The sequence below is a fragment of the Heptranchias perlo genome, chromosome 18, assembly GCF_035084215.1.
Source record: "Heptranchias perlo isolate sHepPer1 chromosome 18, sHepPer1.hap1, whole genome shotgun sequence".
NCBI classification, from domain to species: Eukaryota; Metazoa; Chordata; class Chondrichthyes; order Hexanchiformes; family Hexanchidae; genus Heptranchias; species Heptranchias perlo.
The window spans coordinates 20,522,540-20,538,724 of NC_090342.1; the positions used below are offsets into that span (position 1 = coordinate 20,522,540).

General features: G+C 40.1%; 1 protein-coding gene across 1 annotated transcript in view; it reads left to right on the forward strand.

Annotated features, from left to right (window-relative positions):
* The first annotated feature begins 3,837 nt into the window (after positions 1-3,837).
* msrb3 (methionine sulfoxide reductase B3) overlaps positions 3,838-16,185 on the forward strand; it is a 103,923-nt gene continuing 91,575 nt past the window's right edge. The window contains exon 1 of the mRNA XM_068000058.1: positions 3,838-3,919. The gene's annotated coding sequence lies outside the window, so the exon portion shown is untranslated. The remainder of the gene's footprint in view (positions 3,920-16,185) is intronic.

Genomic DNA, 16,185 nt, shown 5'->3' on the forward strand with positions numbered 1-16,185 from the left:
TATGATTAAAACTATTTGTGTATCCCAATTATGGATCTATAGGAATTGAAACGCTACTTTGATAACTTAAATTACATTTTCACCAACCCTGACAAGAAATTTACTCTCATCATTCTGTAACTTTCAAAAATGGACATGAATACTGGGGTAAAGTTCCAATGTTAGCTAAAGGGATTCTGGCCATTTTTCATGGTCAGGCCAAGGCAGTGAGTATTGGCGGGATATTTGAGTTGAACCCAATCCCGTCCTCACCTGACATCCACACATATGGACTTTTAAGCAAGAATCAATGGATAGTGATCAGGAGAATGGACTTTACCTTATTTTTCCCGTCTTCAGCTCGGTCAAACTGAAGCCAATCGTGGGGCTCTTACTATTGTCCTAGCTGAGTTAATTTGCCAGCTTAACAAACTTGATTTTTTTCTTAACTGTTATGCCTGGATCATGCTGTGCGAATTTTACTACATACTGCAGTATGTAACCATAGGCAGTAATGCGACACTTACTGCTGCTCTGCTATTTCTACAAACAAATAAATCTAGCTGCAATAAAATGCTTCACATTGACTAAGACACCAATTAAGCCAATTATTGAAAGGTGGAACTGACTAAAATAAGACAAACTGGTATTTCTTCCTAACTTCTGTGACTGATCTGTTCCTTCACTTTTTTAGATGCTTTCTAGAATGACCTGTTTATTTTTCTATGAATTAGTTATAGAGATGATTATGGAATAGAGATGGCATGCTCTTTGTATATCTTCCTGACTGTCTTATGCCTCTCATATTAAATCTCCAAAGTTGACATGTTGCCTCCTCCTATTGCTCTGAATCATTCAAGTTGTGATTCTTAGGAGACATTGCAATTGGTTTTTTTGTATGATGTTTCAAACATTCCTTGCCATTTAGATTAATCATTCTGAATTATGATTTTCTGCAATGTATCATTTGATTTTTTAAAAATAAAGTTACTGCATAAAGCTTTGCACTCTAATTACTTAAAAAAACTTTTAGAAATGATATATAAAAGGATAAAGTGTGCTAAATAAAGCTACATTGTCATCCACACAAAGTTAGAATAACTCATTTTATTATTGTATGCAGTGAATGAGTATGTATAATTTATTATGTTAAAGTAACTTGTCAGGATCGAAAGAGTCAATGGTTTCTACTTCTCTCAATGTTTAAAAATTATGTCATTTTTTGTTAGCAACAGTCATTTTTTTACTGGGTGGCATATCTCCACTCTTGGTCTTTTTCATACTTTCATTGTGGGGCACTTTTATATTGTCATCCTTCAAAGGTCTTCCAGCCACTGTTTACATTCCTCAGCATCAGTGGTAATATTCATCACAGCTTATTTTTGGACCATTAAATATTATTCCAGGAATTTCAACATACAAAGTCTTTGGGGAAATTCCACGATTTTCCTTTTTTTAATAAATTGCTGAGACAGTATATACATTTCCTTTTTCCATTAAACAGCATTTTGAAACCATGGGACAATATTTCCACACTTTACACATAAGCCATATTCAACAACAGTTGTTAAGTAGTGAATTTCTGGTAGTAAATTTATATATAAAAATGACATTTATATATTTCATTTAACTTATTAATGAGTGGCTTAACTTACTGTTGACCGTATTGAGCACATGGAAAGTACTCTTCCAATGGCTCAATGGTAAATTTATCCAGTTTGCAAATATTTACTGCTAAAGTGCCTTAACACCAATACAGAGGATAAGCACATTATTAATTCTTTAGTAGCACCTAGCATAAGGTATGAAAGGTAATGTGTACTGCTGTTTGATACTGTTCATATGGCCCAGTTAACATCCTTCATAGGCAATCATAGAGGCAAAATTCCTCATCGTGAACCATTGTTTGCTAGAGTTCAATCGGAGTATTACAAAGGATTCTTAACTTGAGCGTGTACTTATGGAGTCAAGGAAAACAAATGTTTGTGCATTGAGAAAGAAGAAAAAATACTTCAATTTATATATTGAATTGCTTTAATCTGCACTATATATTAAAGTAAACAAAACCCCTGAATTGAACTTAATAGAAAATTAATTTTTGTTCAACAGAAGGCATTCACCCAGAGTTAACATTTGAATTGGGTGGGGGGTGGGGGGGAGAATGGTAGTTTAACATTTTTACTAAATATATTCTAAGATTGCTAAGATAATATGTATGGATCTGGAGACATTCTCTTCATTAGTTCATCACTATTAAAGCAAATAGTTGTTATCCATCTTAAAAGCATCTCTTCTAGTGCTGAAGAGACCAGAAAAGCCATAGAAGAAATTTGGAGGCAGTGCTATGCAGGCGTGGGATGGGAGAAAAGGATTAGCACCCATTTTTCAGATACTGTTTGGAAGCAGGACATAGGAAAATCTATCATTAAAAGTACAAAATCATCTAGAAATAGTTCCAAAGCAACCACGTTCCTATGTTCCTACATGCAGCACAGATTCTCCAAGTTGGTGAGCAGTATATTGGTGTTATATGAACAAACTCCGTTCTCTAGCCTCTGATTCCATCTCCCGCCCTGGCCACTGTCTCAGGCTGAATCAGACTGTTTGCAACTTCGGCGTACTATTTCACCGAGCTGAGCTTCCAACCCCATATCATCTCCATCACAAAGAACGCCTACTTCCACCTCTGTAACATTGCCCATCTCCACCCCTACCTCAGCTCATATGCTGCTGAAACTCTCCTCTATGCTTTTGTTACTTCCAAACTCAACTATTCCAATACTCTCCTGGTTGGCCTCCTGCCCTTCATAAACTTGAATTCATCCAAAACTCTGCTGTCCGTATCCTAACTCACGCCAAGTCCCGTTCACCCATCACCCCTGTGCTTGCTGACCTACATTGACTCCCAGTCCACCAACGCCTCAATTTTAAAATTCTCATCCTCATGTTCAAATCCCTCCATGGCCTTGCCTCTTCCTATCTCTGTAACCCATAACTCTCCTAGGACTCTGCGTTCCTCCAACTCTGGCCTCTTGTGCATCCCCAACTTCCTTCGCCCCACCATTGGTGCCCGTGCCTTCAGCTGTCGAGGCCCAAAGCTCTGGAATTCCCTCCTTAAACCTCTCTGCTTCTCCATCTCTCTGTCCTCCTTTAAGACGCTCCTTAAAACCTACTTCTTTGACCAAGTTTCCTGTCCTACTATCTCCTTTGGCTCAGTGTCAATTTTTGTCTGATTACGCTCCTGTGAAGCACCTTGGGACATTTTACTACGTTAAATGTGCTATATAAATCCAAGTCGTCGTTATATGATTTTTAAATTTATTTAAAATCTTAACACTGCCCTACAAAAACACATTGCCCCAGTATCCATTGCAACATCTTCAAAATTGAACTCAAACCAGGCTGTTTCAGGAATTGAAAATTTGCCAAAAGGCAGTTTCCTTCATTTGTTTCACCTTTTATTTAAAAGTTTACCTTGCTGAAGTTTATAAAAACAGACGTGTGGCTGGACTAATCTGAAATAAAAACTTTTAATAAATCCAGCAACAAAAAGAAATATACACAAAAGATATGACTATTGGAGTTTTTTAAAATTCACTAACTGCTCTTTTGCCTGCATTAAAATGATTCAAGCTACTGTTTATACTAAAGCCTCTCTCTTTAGCAAAACTCATGTATACAGATACGCCAGCAAACGCCTTTTCTCACAATACATTAGCAAAAACTTTGGCAAATAACAGGGGTATTAACGGTGGCTTCTGGCCAATGGTCATATTTGGAGTTGTAGGGCAAAGGAATTTCCCACAGTGCTTCTCGATGTATTATCTAACCAACAGAGAAGCTGAGAGGTAGAAGTCAATGAATCGGAGCGAGGTCGGGCGTCTTCATCCATTTGTAATTATTTTCCTGCTTTTGACCTTGTTTGCACGACAGGCGCCAGGTAAGGGCCGCGAGATAAAACACTTCGAGAAAAAAAAAAATGGGTCTGCAGTGCGAGGACTGCCGGCTCCTGGACAATATTATTACTGAGGGTGCTCGGGAGAGTTGAGAAGATAAACATGCGAGCCGACTTTTAAGAGTGTGAGCAAATGTACGGGCAGGGCGCTTTTCAAAAAAAAAAGTTTTTGTTTTTAATTTTCATTGCCCGTTGTGTGTCATTGGTTTCTGCTTTGCTCCGGTAACTGTTCTCCTCCGCAGTTTGAGGAGTTGTAACAGGCCTAGTGGCGGAGCTACTTACTCCCCTCATCCTATGGCTCCCGGTGACGTTCACTCGGATGCTGCCAGTGCAGAGGATGAACTGCGCAACGCACTTGGAGAGATACAGAGGTCGTTTTTATTTCTTGCGACCATTTTTAAAAAAAATCTTTATAATTACTAAAGCTGCTGTCCTGGAACTTGATCTCGTTCTCAGACGCAGGTGTTAACATTAGTTTTGCAGAGCCTGTTGTGTCTATGGTTAGCTGGATGCTAGTATGAAAACTTCAAGCCTTCCACATACTATTGAACCCCAGACCTTTGGAAACCTGTCAGGTACAGGTTTTTTATCAAACCAGAGTACAGTTATACCTAGTAGTTCAGCAGCAGACTGCCCCCCCCCCCCAATAATGCTGAACTGTTTCAGTTCAGATGGTTGTTATGGTCTGTAGAATTTTGGCAAAGATTTTCCCCTCCCTGTAGAAGCATTGGTTTAACTCCAAAGTTAATGACTTACCTAACAATTACACCCTCAAAGCTTATATCCAAAATCTGGGTTAACTGGATAAAAGCCATCCATACATTACAACAGTGACTGCATTTCAAAAGTACTTCATTGGCTGTGAAACGCTTTGGGATGTTCTGAGATCGTGAAAGGTTCTTCTTTCTATAGTTGGACAGATGCACACCTAACTCAGCCAGTTCCAAATTCCTCAAACCTGTCTCAGCCCATGTACTGCTGCTCAATTACGTATTTATTACCTGGGGCAAAGGCTAAAGGGTGCAAGTGGATGGGAACACACTGCTGCTTTTCCTTAGTCCAATCCAAATTCAAAATTGAAACTTAGTGCACCTGCATTTTCATTTTATAAAGTTTATCCTACTGCCAGTAATGCTAATTAAAACATATTGCTATTTAGAGATGGTGTTTCACTAAATATCCCTTTTAAGATCAGATATTTAAAAATAATTGATGATTAACAGCCTTTTTTTCCCTCCCAGTTTCTGTTTATTCTGAATATCATTGTCCTAATAGTGTGACAAGTTAATAATGGAATAATGCCTGTATTTGTCTCCACCCCTCCCCTTCCAATTTTCTCTCTTTTCCTGAAGTCAGTGGTGGGATATGGTTCCATAAGTAGTGATGACCTTCCATTACCTTACTCAAGTGGCCATTCGTAATGTTACAGTCGAATAGCCTGCACAATGTCTGCAGGCTAACCACTGCTGCAGCATGGGGCATCACACTGAGCTTGGCACTTTTCTTTCTCAGAATCTATAAATGTGCACTTCCAGCAGGCTTCAATCAATAGCGATGCGAAAAGGGAATCCTTGGTGGTGGTGGTTTGTGTGATTTTTCTTTGCCTGCTCTAGAATTGCTGACACCAATTGCTGTGCTTCCATTGTTCTCCCATTCCCCACCTAAGATTAGCTGACTCAGCTCAGTCCAGAGTTCAAACATTAGATCTTCCTGGCTTGGGTGGCACATGTTGCAGTATATTAGGTTAGAGTCATCCAGAAGCCAACGTATTTACTGATGCTTTCTCTCACTGTCGGATTCAGTAATTTCTCCCTGCCCTATTCTTCAATGTTGTAGTCACCAACAAAAGTGTTCAAAACCTGCTTAGAAGTAGGAAAATAACTTTTAAGTGTTTTTTTTAAAGTACCAACGATGAGACTTCCACTTTAAATATTTTTTCATGAAGTTTCAAATAAATTTGATAAATTTAAATGGGTAGTTTTGCAAGGTGAGGTTCCTGGCATGCAGCCTTGCTACACAGGAGCACAGGTCATCGAATCAGCTTGTCCCTTCTATCGGGGCACCATGCCGGGAGCACAAGCTTGCAAAATTACTCCTATACTGTACACTATTATATTTTAGATCAATGAGCACTATACTGCAGGTTAGATTGAATTTCAGTGTTGTCACTAGGGTATCAGCAAAATGTAATGATGAATGAGTGAAATTTTCATACTATGTGCACTTTAGCTGAAAACATCCAGCAGTACAATTAAAGCTTTTGTACTCCCAAACTTGAGTTGTGTGTGGAGAGAGTATCTTGAGCTGTATAACACTTGGATGAAATACTGTTGGTAATAGTGGTGAGGTTATGAATTAAGAACATTGGCTAAGAAGTGAATTGGTTTATGTGCAATTTTTTTTCTTCCCATAACAGATTGGTACCAATGTTCTAAGTAAACCTGTGTCAGTACTAAAGTTCATGAAGGAAGTGTGCAAGCTGAAAAGGCAGCAGTGATATTCCACTCTTTAAAAATAACTTTCAGATAGTTTACTGATGCTGCCATATACTTGCCATCAGCCAGGGGTTGTCATTTCTAGCTTTTATTTCTGTTTAAGCTTGCTGAGATGCTGTCCTCTGTTGCACAGTTTATTTTATCATCCCTTTTGAATGCTGGATTATTGCAGCTTTTAAAACTTCCATAATTTGTTGTACAACATTTGTAACTATGCCTTTCTGCGGAGATTTGATGTTGAGTATTTTGAAGTAGTATTTGTTGTATTTAAACACAGGACATATTTAAATTCCCCATTTAAACTATAAAGGGGATTGCTGATGGACCTGAGTTAAGTGTAGTTTCTTATATTTCACTGTTGAGAATGACCTTGTAACACACAAGTAATTACATCATAGTAGTTGAATTCACGAGTGAAATATAAATCCGTTTTTTGTATGACCCATCATGAATGGTACTTATATTTTATGTTTTGTTAAAAACCTGTGGGGGGGAAAAAAAATAAAAATTAGACATACTTTCCATTCCTTTTTAAGGTTTCTTTTTGTTTTTTCTCATCAATTTTCTCTCTCCCCAGCTGAAGGAGTTGTGTCTTTTTTTCGGGTACAGTTTCTTGGGCTTTGATTAGCTTCCAGTACCTTGCTCAAGTAGCGATTATTCATATACATCCGTTGACAGTGAGATTCAGCAGCCTATTCATCACAACTGAGCCCAATTCTACCCCACTCAACATCTACACATGCTTACTTCTGGCAATGGTAATAAGATAATAATCAGGAGCAGGAACCCTGGCTAATTTTCCCCTTCCAAACCCAAACCAGGGGTGCAGAAGCCAATTGTAGCCTCACTATAGTGCCACCCCGGCTAACTCAGCACTCATGAAAGATCAAATCTTGCACCTTCCTGGTTTGTACGGCTGAGCTACATGCAGTCTTAACCAGTAGAGCTATTCGGGAGCATTGTAATTAGTCTTTAATATTTTAATGATTATGGCATATAGCTCCTGATAACTTTTCTCAAGATTAATAAATACTAGCACTTTTTTTAAAAAAAGTTTTTTTCACCCAACAAATTCCTGCGGATGCCAACTCATGCTTGGATGGATTTGACAACCCTTGTTGAGGTAGGTAATTTGTCTCATGCAAGGCTAGAGAATAATTGGCAGCAGGCTATTTAACCATGTGATGAACCACAGACAAGCTCAATCCTGTCCTCACCAAACATCCACTTTTCAGCAGAGATCATTAGATGAAAGTAGGAATCTGATTTGTATGGCATAGTACCAATTTGGGGGGCATACTGACCCTCTGAGCAATCAAAAAAGTTTAAAAAAATAGAAAGCACTTTAAATGTCAGGAAGCACTTCTTCACACAAAGGATACTGGAAATCTGGAACTCTCTTCCCGCAAAGAACTGTTGAGGATGGCGATCAATTGAAAATTTCAAAACTGACATTGATAGATTTTTGTTAGGCAAGGGTATTAAGGGATATGGAACCAAGGCGGGTAAATGGAGTTAAGATACAGATCAGCCATGATCTAATTGAATGACCGAACAGGCTCGAGGAGTTGAATGGCCTGCTCTAGTTCCTGTGTTCCCAATAGAAAACTTGATGTTTGCTAAATTATAATTGTTTGTCTTTGATGATCAGTCTGGCTATTGAGGTCACAGGAGAGTATTCAAAATTTATTGTCATTAGTTGCAAATTTTTTTTTAAATTGAGAAAACAAAACTGTGCCTGCCCTTGTATTGCTTGTAACTGTTGACTACTGTTGCAAAAATAGGATTTCTGGGGAATGTTTCCAAGAACATAGTTTGTGGGTGATGTCATTTTACTAAACTATTTGGATTAGCTTTTCAGTTTGTTCATCATATGGGCTAAAATGTAAAATCTGTTTAAACGTTTTTTTAAAAAATGGGATTAATGAAGAGGAATACTGAAGAAATACTCTCAGCAGGTGTTTTTTATAATTTGGATTTTAGCTTCCTTGAGTTGATAAATAATTATATACGACAGATGTGCGAGAGCAGTGATCCTCTAAAGGAAAGAAGGCATTCTAAATTGCCTGCTAGCCTAGGTTCAGTAATAACAACGAAAAACATCAGTTACTGACTGTTAGCATCCCACTTTTGAAGGCACTCCCTGCTGACGCATAGAGATTTGGCTTGTAATGTGTTGGGATTTCCTTGAACAATTCTACCACAGATGATTCACATTGGGTGGACCATGTTACACTTACATATCAGCTGGAACTATCTTGTACAAATATGCCAAATTAATAATGTTTCTAATCTTCCTAATGATTGTGGCATTGGAAGCTCCATCAGTGTTATATATTTGCTAAAACAGGGCAAATAACAATTTTAATCTTTCAGAAGTAAAACTACAGCATAACTTTTTTTATAATATCTAAACAATCTATGTCAGACTATTAGATGTGGGCCATAATCTGCAAAAAATCAACCTTATGTACATGAAATGGTAACACATTTTAAAGCAAAATCTCTGGCACAGTACAAAAGAAAAGTTCATATCTATCGTCTCACTTCAGACAGCAATATCTACTTCCAAGCTTTTCAACTCTGCATAATTTCAAGTTTACTGCAATACATAGTTATGTATAAACAGACTAAATATAATATAAATGAATAGAGAAATACTGTAATAAAAACAGAAAATGCTGGAAATACTCCAAGTCAGGCAGCATCTGTGGAGAAAGGAACAAGTGTTAACGTTTTAGGTCGATGACCTTTCGTCAGAACTGGAAGAAGCTAAAGATTTAACAGTTTAACAGTCTGTACAGAAATATTGTGGTTATTTCAGATTTCTGTGAATTGATTTTAGATTCTTTCCATATAAAATAGACTTCACTTCAGTAATTGAGCTGGGAACGTCCACTGTTCATTGAAAGCTTTATAAATAAATACTGTGATCTTCATTTGCACTCACTGTTAATAGTGAACAAATTTGAAGTGTTTCTGTGTGTCCCACTTTTTATAAGTAAATAATTTAAGAATAAAGACAATTACATAATTTTAAAGAAGCTGTGCTTTCTTTTGTTATCCTTTCTTGATGGTAGGTTTTAAACTAAGTTTACTTTAATAAGGAACTGATCTCTTAATTCATCCAATCCCAACTCACTCCGTTAGGTGTCTGCGCCATCTGGAGTGATAGATATAAATAATGAATCTATTTGTCTGCTGCTATGTAATGCACACTACAACTGTGGGTCTTCTGCCTACACAGCTGTAAGAAAATAGGGTGAGACTGCAGGTGTATGGGGAAATGCAGGTAAAATCTGCTCAGCCCGGCCATATTTAAATGATAATTATGGAACTCCACTTATAAAATACTTATAACTTTTGGTGATAGAATATTATTGATTCCATCAACAATAATTCCTGATTAATTTACAGATCTTTTTAAATGATGTTCTATATGGCCATGTAACCTTCCTGTGTTGGTTAACTATACAAAAATGGTCGGAAACTGTATTTTGGAACCCATTGAGGAAATACTTAAATTAGGAGGTAAACAAAATATTTTCTAAATTGGCTTGGAAGCCACCTTTTTGTGTGAATGTGAACACCTGGGAATCTACATTTTAAAAATGACTACTTATGCGCATGAAGTCACATCACAGCTTGACAAAAGACACTTGAAACTAGTCATGTTTGAGGCACCAAGTTATTCTATTCACAGCATCATAACAGGAAGTTAATGTGGCCTCTGGGGTCAAAGGGGAAGGAATGTTAAGTGTGTTATGAATAGAGTAGAACACCTGACTCTATTCATTACACCCTTTACATTCCTTTACTTTGACCCTCAGAGGCCATCCTGACTTCCTGTTAGGGTGTTATGATTAAGAAAAACTACAGTAGATTTTGTCAGCAAGGACTCCAGAAATCAGTTTTAAAATCATTAATTGTCCCTTCTGTGTAGATATACAGTTACATGTGCTGTCTTAATCATAATGCACTGTACCTTTGAATCTTTTTATTAAAAAATGGGCAGCAAACTTTCAGTGAATGATTTCTTACTGTAAGCTCATAAAATTGGCATAATTTAAAGCAATTGTGAAATGTATCTGTCTCTTGTAGAAGAGGGTGTCTAGAGGCCAATGATACATTTTTGAACTTTATCTAGGTCATCTTTCCATCATGAGTAACACCAAGTGATCACAAATTAAACTTACATTGGGCCAGAATTTACTGTAGCCAGTGAACAATCAGTGCCTGTTGTTAGTTAAACTTGCCCTTGCCCGTTTAATCTCCATGAGATCTTGAACTGGAAGTTGCTGTAAGCGGGAGATGGAAATGGCAAAGCACCCTCTACAGGGCGTCTGGGATCTGTGTGAACAGGGCCAGCAACTGTGTAAGCCCTTAACCAATCAGATTGAAGGATTGTTAAATGAACAGCGCAGAGTCTGAACCAGGAAGTGTAAGTTAGAATAGTGAATTCAATGTCAAATCAGATACAGAAAGAGAAATAAAGAGTGGGAAAGAAAGATTGGATTAAGAGAGAGGAAAAAGTTTTTAAAAAATTAAATTAAATTTTTAAAAATCTCCAACAACAATTAAAAGCTGAAGGAATGAGACTCCACACTTGTAATAGTTAATTTTCAGTGCCAGGTAGGTTGCTTGGCAGTAATTAACACTTATCACGCTGTTAAAAAGGGTACTTAGATTGAAATGGACAAGCCCTAACTTTCTGTGGCACGATTAGTTCATATCTGCCAAGCAAATACAGGAACTTCACGCCGTTCAATGCATTTGAATGGTGAGTCAGACAATAAGATGCCCTTTTCACAAAGTTAACAGCGGGGCATTGCATCTTGGACAGCAACTTCTGGATTTTTGTGTTTAACCATGCATCTGCCCTTGCCTGAAGTTGCTATGCGATTTGTGCATAAATAACAGTGAGCGCCGTTAGCCTCACCTTTATTTTAACAGGAAAATCTGGGCCATTATGTCTGATGGATTTTTAGGATCACCAGGCACAAATAAATACTAGTTGTAATGCAGAAGAGATATAACCAGGCTTTGCACATCCTGCAACTTATAAACTAGCAGACCCCAGCTACACCCATCAGCATTCAAAATGGGAAAATAGAAGGCCTGGTTGTCGAACACACTCCCCGCACTTTCTCAGAAGTATAACATGTTGTGGATTCTCTTCCCATTCTGCCCCTACCAAGAAGTTAAAACTTTTGGAAAATTATGACTATTACTCCCTAAGTTTTGTAATTGACATCATTATTTTGTTTTCTTTTATATTCCCCTTCTCTCCCTAGATATGATGATCTTAATGTATCACCCTTTCTGTTTTTATGTTCCCTATCCTCAATTAGCCTCGTACTGTGTTCTCTGCTATCTTAACTCATAACCGCATCCCAATTATATTTCATATTCTTTATAAATTCATTTGTGGTTGTCCTTATTTTTATGGTGATATATGTGATGATGCAAACAGGAGGAAAACTATGTTAACCACCAACCGACCAACATCTGTAGTTTGGGACCTTGGGATAGTATTTTGCATTAATGTTATTACAGTTTCTGTGGTATAATCAATGGCATAAACCATGCATCTGTGGTAATCACAAGGGAGACTGATGCTTTCTTAATGTATGTGGTTTTTCAAATATATTCCTATCACTGGTGTAAATTTTATTAAAGTTTTTCCACCAAAAGAAATCCAGTTAAAATATGAAAAGTTTTTTTCTATCTGGAACTGTAAATGAACTGGCTTTGACTTGATCTTTAGGATTCCAAATAATTTACTATGTGGGAGGCCTTTTAGATAATAGTAGAATGTGATTGACAGCACCACTGGCTGTGTTACTTATAGATGCTGTTGTGGCTCATCATGTGACATCAAAGGTCACAGAGCCATCATAGGAATAGAGCAAGTAGTACTTACAGTCAGAATTAATGTCATTGGACTCTGTGATACAATATGTGCACATTTGGGTGACTTTTGTAGTTTTAACATTTTTAAATTATTGGCAGTATTTGTACTGCTGCGGTATAATAACAAATTTGGTGAATGTGCTTGACAGGTTGTTCTGTGGCTTTATATAGTCCTGATTTTTCTTTTAAATCCTAGCACCCCTGTGTAATTTCTATCACATTGATCTGCCATTCATTTCCATAGAAAATTCTTGGTCTGTAACTTTTCTGATTGCTTTGGGCTATGCTTTGTGAAGTATTATGGTAAAAACATGTAACATTTGTTATTACTGTTCTATATGTCAGTAGATGGTTAGTAAAAATATATCCTTCTGCTCTTCAAACTAAGGTGAGCAGGAAAGATTTCAGACCATACTGAGCTGGAATAACTCTGAGATGAGTTCTCTTCTCCACTACAAACCATCTTTTTAAATCCTTCTCCCCTGCCTCCTTCACCCTCACCTGCAACAATAAGTGCAAGGAGCTCATGGACATCCTTGTCACTAAGATTGAAACAATCCATTCAGCTGCCTCTGCCGCTTTCCCTCCTTCCCCAACCCACCAAGCCATACTTCCCCCAAGGTTCCCCCCTGCCCTTGCCTTGAACTCGCATCTTTCTCTACTTTCTCTCCTATCTCTCCTATCTCCCCTCATGCCTTCTCTGAGCGCCTCTTGACCATGAGACCCACTTCCTGCTCCCTCGACCCTATTCCCACCAAACTGCTGATCGCCCAACTTCCCTTCCTAGCCCCCATGTTGGCTGATATTGTTAACTCTCCCCTCCCCTCAGGTACTGTCCCCCTCCCCTTCAAATTTGCTGTCATCATCACCCTCCTCAAAAAAAAACAACCTTGACCCCTCTGTCCTTGCAAACTACTGTTCCATCTCCAACCTCCCTTTTCTCTCCAAAGACCTTGAACGTGTTGTCACCTCCCAAATCCGTGCCCATCTTTCCTGCAACTTCATGTTTGAATCCCTCCAATCAGGTTTGGATGGGACTGCACTCCCCTGGTTCCACTCTTATCTATCCAGTCGTAGCCAGAGAATCACTTGCAATAACTTCTCTTCCCGATCCCACACCGTTACCTCTGGAGTCCCCCAAGGATCTATCATTGGCCTCCTCCTATTTCTCATATACATGCTGTCCCTTGGCGACATCATCCGGAAACATGACGTCAGGTTCCACATGTACCCTGATGACACCCAGCTCTACCTCATCACCACCTCTCTCGACCCCTCCACTGTCTCTGATTTCTCACACTGCTTGACCCACATCCAGTACTAGATGAGCAAAAATTTCCTCCAACTAAATATTGGGAAAACCGAAGCCATTGTTTTTGTACCCTGCCACAGCCTCTGTTCCCTAGCCATCGACTCCATCCCTCCCCCAGCCATTGTCTGAGGCTGAACCAGACCATTCGCAAACTTGCCATCCTATTTGACCTTGAGATGAGCTTCCGACTACATATCCGCTCCATCACCAAGACCGCCTACTTGCATCTCCATAACGTCGCCTGTTTCTGCCACTGTCTCAGCTCATCTGCTGCTGAAAACCTCATCCACGCACTTGTTACCTTTTAGATTTGACTATTCCAATGCTCTCCTGGCCGACCTCCGATATTCCACCCTCCGTAAACTTGAGCTCATCCAAAACTCTGCTACCCGTATCCGAACTTGCACCAAGTCCCGTTCACCCATCACCCCTGTGCTCGTTGATCCACATTGGCAACGCCTCAAGTTTAAAATTCTCATCCTTGTTTTCAAATCCCTCCATGGCATTGCCCCTCCCTACCTCTGTAACCTCTTCCAGCCCTACAACCCTCCAAGATCTCTGTGCTCCTCCAATTCTTGCCTCTTGCGCATCCGAGTCCGAGAGGTGAGCGCGGTGTAAAAGGAGAGTCCGAGAGGTGAGCGCGGTGTAAAAGGAGAGTCCGAGAGGTGAGCGCGGTGTAAAAGGAGAGTCCGAGAGGTGAGCGCGGTGTAAAAGGAGAGTCCGAGAGGTGAGCGCGGTGTAAAAGGAGAGTCCGAGAGGTGAGCGCGGTGTAAAAGGAGAGTCCGAGAGGTGAGCGCGGTGTAAAAGGAGAGTCCGAGAGGTGAGCGCGGTGTAAAAGGAGAGTCCGAGAGGTGAGCGCGGTGTAAAAGGAGAGTCCGAGAGCGGGAGGAGAGTCCGAGCGGTGAGTGCGGTGTAAAAGGAAAGTCTAGAGAACGGGAAGAGCGTCCGAGAGGTGAACGCAGTGTAAATCTAAGGCAAGTCATGGCAGCAGAGCTTGCCCCTGCACTATGTGGGAAGTCACGGACAGGTGTCCCTGGCGACCATGTGTGCAGGAAGTGTGTCCAGCTGCAGCTACTGGCTAACCGCATTTCGGAGCCGGAGCTGCGGATGGATTCACTGTGGAGCATCCGCGATGCTGAGATTATCGTGGATAGCGCATTCAGTGAGGTGGTCACACCGCAGGTAAAGATTACACAGGCAGAAAGGAAATGGGTGACCGCCAGGCAGAGTAAAAGGACTAGGCAGATAAACCAGGAGTTCCCTGGGGCCATCTCCCTCTCAAACAGATATACCGCTTTGGATACTGTTGGGGGAGATGGCTTATCAGGGGAAAACAGCAAGAGCCAAGTTCGTGGCTCTGCTGCACCGGAGGAGAGGAATTTAATTGTAAGGGGAACAGAGGCATTTCTGCGGCCGCAAACGTTACTCCAAGATGGTATGTTGCCTCCCTAGTGCTGGGGTCAAGGATGTCACGGAGCGGCTGCAGGGCATTCTGGAGGGGGAGGGTGAACAGCCAGTAGTCATGGTCCATATCGTTACCAACGACGTAGGTAAAAAGAAGTGATGAGGCCCTGCAAGGTGAATTTAAGGAGTTAGGAGATAAATTAAAAAGCAGGACCTCAAAGGTAGTGATTTCAGGATTACTACCAGTGCGACGTGCTAGTGAGTATAGGAACAGGAGAATAGACCAGATGAATGCGTGGCCGCAAGGATGTTGTAGGCGGGAGGGATTTAGATTCCTGGGACATTGGGACCGGTTCTGGGGAAGGTGGGACCTGTACAAGCGGGACAGGTTACACCTGAGCAGGACCGGGACCGATGTCTTCGCGGGGGTGTTTGCTAGTGCTGTTGGGGAAGGTTTAAACTAGAATGGCAGGGGGATGGGAACCTGAGCAGGAAACAGGAGGGGGAAACAAGGATGGAAACAAAAGACACAAAGGGAAGAAGCAATAGTGGAAGGCAGAGAAAACAAGGGCGAAAAACAAATAGGGCCATAGTGCAAAATAAAACTAAGATGACTAGCATTCTTAAAAAGACAAGTCTAAAGGCAATGTGTCTAAATGCGCGGAGCATTCGCAATAAGGTAGATGAATTAACAGCGCAGATAGATATTAACGGTTATGATATAGTTGCGATTACGGAGACATGGCTGCAAGGTGACCAAGGATGAGAACTGAATATCCAGGGGTATTCAATATTTAGGAAGGACAAGCAAAAAGGGAAAGGAGGTGGAGTAGCGTTGTTAGTAAAGGAGGAAATCAATGCAATAGTGAGGAAGGATATTGGCTCGGAAAATCACGATGTGGAATCTGTATGGGTGGAGCTAAGAAAAACCAAGGGGCAGAAAACGTTGGTGGGGGTTGTCTATAGGTCCTCAAACAGTAGTGGAGATGTAGGGGAGGACATTAAACAGGAAATTAGAGATGCATGCAAGAAGGGTACAACTATAATCATGGGTGACTTTAATATACATGTAGATTGGTCAAACCAAATTAGCAATAATACTATGGGGGAGGAATTCCTGGAGTGTG